This window comes from Arachis duranensis, chromosome 9, assembly GCF_000817695.3.
Source record: "Arachis duranensis cultivar V14167 chromosome 9, aradu.V14167.gnm2.J7QH, whole genome shotgun sequence".
NCBI lineage: Eukaryota > Viridiplantae > Streptophyta > Magnoliopsida > Fabales > Fabaceae > Arachis > Arachis duranensis.
Genome location: NC_029780.3, coordinates 97,642,583 through 97,648,582, shown reverse-complemented (window position 1 = coordinate 97,648,582; position 6,000 = coordinate 97,642,583).

Below are 6,000 nucleotides of genomic sequence, written 5' to 3'. Positions count from 1 at the left end.
CCTAAAGTTTAAGTAATTTTCACATTTTTTTAATCTTTTTTTCTATTGTTAATGAGTATAAAAAATGACAGAAAATCACAAAAACCTAAAAAAATAATAAATAAATAAATAAATAAATAATCAAAATTTTACGTGATATAAAAATCATTAACATACAAATTATGAAAATTAGATAAAAAAATAATTACGAATATATTTATTTTTTATAAAATATTTGGTCCTTCTTCTTAATTATGATACATGTTAAAAGAAGAATTGATTATTGTTAATAATTTTGGTGTTAAAAGTCCTTTTAATAGGAATTAATTAATGATCTTGAGTTCAACTAATAAAAAACTGACCTTTTCTATTCTCAACTTCTCCTCTCTTTTTAATTAAATATTTTTTTATGTAATCTTGTAGTAGAATAAGATTAAGACATTTTTATAAAATTTTAATCAACTCAAATAAAATTAAAACCAACTAATATTCACTATAATTATAGTTTGAAAAAAGTAATACTTACTTTTTAATGATTCGAATGAAATTTATAGACCACAATGAAAAGTATTTTAGTTAAAAATTATTACTCAAATCACCAACAATCAGATCTTTCTTTACTTTTGAACAGATCTTCTTGTGTCCATGTGAAACTTTCTTTACAAACTCAAACGTGGCTCAACCTTGAGCCGATACCAAACGTCTGTGTAAGAATATATAAATCATGCTAAACAACCATCAAGAAAATTACCTGCGAGTCCTGCACTAGCAAAAGAGAACACTATCACAGGTGGTGCCTGGATTGCAGAGATGTCTATGTCAGTACCATGTTATCAACTTCTAACCAGAGTATGAAAGCAAAGGTAAAATCCTAGGAATCTTTCTCCACCACATAAGTAAAAGCAGAATGACACTTCAATACCTATGAAAAGTGAATTTTATATAATCCAATGTGCAAATGATGGGAAATAAAAACAATAAGAACCACACTGCAAAATATATCATGCTGCAAACCGAATGAAGAGTTACAAATTGCAAAATCACACTAAGAGGAAATGGATCCAGCAAGAGCATAATTTTCACACGATTGGAGTTCACTATTAATTAAAATGCATGAAGATCTTCCTGGGAAAGCAACCAATGTTATCTACATTCAAACAGGACCGATCCATATTAGAAATGATAATAATGGACAAGATTGTGTAGACAGTAGGCAACATCATTAGACGCTCTGAAAACTAAAATAAAAATGCCTCAACAGAAATGTTTCAGAGGTGGTGAATCAGGAAGCAACTTTTAGAAAGGCTAACTATAGAAATAACAAAAGCTTAACCCCCCCAACACCTTATCATGTCCCCTCTGGTCTGTGAATATCAAACACTTACCTAATACAAAGACTTAGTCATTGACAAAAGCATTATGTATGCAGTAGTCATGAAAAGAATGAACTGAAACTGACAATAAGTTCTTCTATTTGAAGGTTGATTTATGATTCTCTTGCTAATTAAAAAGAATGATTAAAGTCAATTTACTTGCAGTTAAAGTGGCAACATGATTCTATAGCTCAAGGGGAGGAAGTAAGAGAAGTTAGGTCAGTCATTGTTCCATTGATGCCAAAGGAAAGTTTGCAAGGAACGTCCTAACCATACAGAGACACAACAATCATGCAAGAATAGTTTAAAATTTAAATACCCCATAACACTCTCAAGTTAAATTGAACTGAAGTCCCCATTCTACTTTTAACAGTTCTATAGCCATAGATATAAGATCTTCAAACATTTAGAAACAGTGAAAACCAGAGCCAAACAAAAAGGGAAAGTAAAGAAAAAGTAAATATATAAAAAAGAGAACTAAAAAAAAGTTAAAGATGAATTTGCTTTACATTTTCATTTTCTTTTTTTATTTATAGTATTTTTAAATCCTATTTTCTAATTTCACTTTTTATTTTCTCTTTTTTCTTTGCAAGATTCTGAAAACAAAAAATATTAAAAATAAAAATATAAAATAAAAGCATAAACCAAAAGCATGAAAAGGAAACTCAAGAGTGGAAATAAAAAGGTAATGAACTTACACCAATGAGAAAATGCAACCACATAGGTCCGGCAAAACTGCATTAGAGAAGCATGAAAGTGCTTCCGATAAATAGAAGCATTTGATACATGAAACTTGTAATCTTTTTTACTGGATGGAATGGAACATTTAGCATAATCATCTGAGAAGATGAGCAAACCTACACATTTATTATTTAAAATTAAACATATAGCCCATTACTATGAAAATTACAGCTTTTCGAATGGAAGTGATGCTATTTCCATAATTACAAGTAAATCTAACTTTGAGAATCTTTCAACCCCATCTATGTCCCCACTGAACTTTAAATGTAATGCATCTTAATAGCGACAAAGACCTAAGCATTACACATGCATGTTATTCCATCACAGCCAAGCTCATATATGCAATTCCTCTTTTATGATTTTTAGGTTAAAAAAAAAAAGCTAACATATCTAGTGAAACAAACATAGATGCACAATATAGATGTGATTAAAAAAACCAGTCCCTAAAGGATGGAAAAAAGCATACCATTGTTGAATCCATAAAATGCACTTGTACTGGCACCAATAGCATAACTAATCTGCGTAACATTAAAACCCACAAAAAAATATTACAACTTTAAAACACCCATATAATTAAAAAAAGTAAAATTCAATTTTGATGGCAGGGGATTGCATCCTACACTAAATAAAATTAGCTTAAAAAAGTAATCATCATACCAGAATTAAATGGTTAGAAAAATTCAAAACAGTGCAAATGTCAACCAATTAGCCACTTTTTATTAGGAGAAAAGTTGAAGGGAACATCAACTTCTAATATTGTTAAACATAAATTACATCTAAACATAGCAACCTCCCAAATATGATATCATTATATCAATGCTAATTAGGACTTAACACATTCATAATAATGATATAAAAAAGAAGCATCTGATTGCAATAAGTATAAAGCTAGGTGGGGGAGTGAGATAACCAAATAGCATATTAATTTAATTGTTCACATCTGATATAAAAAAGTACTTAGGTTAAACAAGAAGTTCACATCCCATACATATTTTTAATTTTAGATCATGAAACACCTAAGGTCCAAAATAGGATACATATCCCAAAACCAACAAAAGAAACTCTCGAAACAGCTGAATAATTACTTTATAATAACAGAAACCTGAATTAGATGATCTTCTTTTGAAATACTCCCAAATACACATAAATATCCAGTTCTAAGTTTATGCATTCTGACAAAGTTTTTTCATTTATGACCAATTTTGTACTCTCGATTCTTATCTTTACTTTTCAAGACACGCATTGCACAAGTTTTAGTAATTTCTAAGTCGTTAAGAGTAAACTTCCAATGTTCCGATCCTCCACTGTTAAGTAGCAACCTAGCAAACTCATAGGGAATATACTGTGTAAAAAAGAAAAGTTAGAAATAGTCCATAAAAAATAAATTAATCAATAACTATGAAATAATAATTATACAAACTTACAAATCGATAAACTTTCACATCATACTTAGTCAACCTCTTACTGTAATGTCCAGCAACATATCTATATATTTCAATGTTAATTTATAGAAAAAATATAAGGAAACTAAACATGATAATAATAAAATATGTAAGATAAACTTATACAGAACACTGTAAAATAAAAATTGATTTTTGAGATCAATACACTTTGAATGTAACAAATTTATCAACCAATTAGATTATAGCAAGAGTGACAAAATCAACAACACATGTAGCACCAATCTAATATTAAACCAGAAAAAAAATTAACATACCCTATTTTTTTGTTATTGACCTCTTCTTGATAGTAGTTTCATTGGAATTGTTCCTTCCAATCATTTGCACACCAGAACTTCAAGTGTCATTAACAAAAAAAAAAAGAACAAATTAAAAAATAGATAGAGAATAGAAGAAGCAAATAATAACATTATATTACACAATGAATTATAGATATATATTGAAATAAATATGTTAATAAATACAGTAATTAAAATATAAGAGGTATAAAACTAACAATAATTAAGAAAAAAAGAAAAACCGTAAACTCTAACCTTTTCATATTCCCATGGATCCCATTATCTTGTTTACCATATGCAACATCATCCAATCCATCAAAGTAGTTCAACCCCAACTTATCTTGGATTACTTTTAACAAAGATATACCAAGAATATCTTTAACATAGTGACATGCATAAAAATTCATATAGATATGATTATTTTGCCTATCTATAGGAGCCACAAAAAAATATGCCACTCGTGACATACATTAAACCAATCTTGACCATGCTTTTGAACTTATAAAAAGCAAATAACCTGTCTATCTCATTCGAAGGTATCCATATTTTGTTTCTTCGATTTTCTAATTTAAACTTGATACAATTGTCACAAAGATCAATTAGGACAATTTCATGTTTCAGCTCGGCACTATATCTAGCAATTATTATCTCCAAAACTAAAACATCATCCTAAAAACAAAGAGACTTATCACATACATTTAATTTTTTATCATAAATTTTATTAATTCAGTTATATATGATTTATCTGTTGATCACATGGCTATTAAAAAAAAAGCCACAAATCATATATTAATCTAAATATATACCCGTCCTCTGTATGCACAAAACATAATTCTTTCTTTCTTATCATTTCGCTAATGCTCTCTTGTGCTAAAGAAACGCCTAAATAAACTCAATTCAGTATGTTTACAACAAATATAACAAGAAATCCTTAATAGAAAATAAAAACAATATAATCTCAACCTTTTGCGATCAGTTCTGCGTGCAACAAGACGCATCATAGGAAAATAGTGCGCAAAAAAACTATTTCAGCTATATGCAAACAGATACACAAAAAAAGAATAAGGGTATTACTTAAAAATATATAATCCTGTAGACTGGAAAGAACCATAGCAGGAAAAAAAATAATGATGCATGGTAACAAAAAGAGTAACCAGGTATAAATGTTAAAATATTGCACAATCTTTAGTTACAGAGGTTTTGATTAATGAGGTTCCTAATAGTTTAAAATTAGTGTCTTTTGTTTCCTGATAAAACATGTTGTCAAGAAGAGTCATCATGGGAGATAATCAAGCACAATGTATTCTATAAAGCCATGGTTATAGAAAACAGTATAACTATAGTGGCTCTAGAACCTTGAAACTTTCTACTACCTTTACGATAATTTTTTTTACTATTAAAAGTGTTTTAAATTTTCTGCTCAATATTTTTTTCTTATTGGATACAGTATAGTAATACTAAATTACTGAATTTCACACGGCCAATACAACCTCAGTGAAAACAGAATTAACTAACTTGGTAAAAAGAAATTAATAAAAAAATAGCTTTCTGTTATTATCCTTTAAACTTCTCTCATGTTAATAACTTACATTTTAGTATGTTACCTTAAATGTAGCTTCCTAATCAAGATGATTACCAAAATTAGCTCACATCCACGTGTCACAACCTGGTAACAAAAAGCATAAAAAAAAGAAGTTAATAAGAATGAGATGTTGCACTCAACCAAGTATCATAGATGCCTTGTTTTGGAAATCAAATATTTTTTTCTTTCTTTTTAAATTGGGGACGAAGGTTTCCTTGAATGATACATGCATGTCCAAATATATGACAATATCTTATATTGGTTCATATTAAGATTCGGCAACATGTGAGACCAACAGAAATGTTAGTTTTAGGAAAAAAATAATCAGAAAGAATACTTGAACTGAGCTCATTCACATAAACGTATTAATTGGATATTTTTAGAAGCCAAAACTTTAGTTGATGAAATCACCGAAAGGAAAGCTACCAAAAATGAGAAGAAAAGCAAAAGAAAAAAGAGTGAACAGAAGATTGTCTTGGGATTGCAACAGTTAGGACAAAACCTTAACTTGTTATTCGATTGTCAGAAAATTTACCTGTTGAACGAATTGGAAGCGTCGAAACCACTGGAGATAATGATAAGTTTGT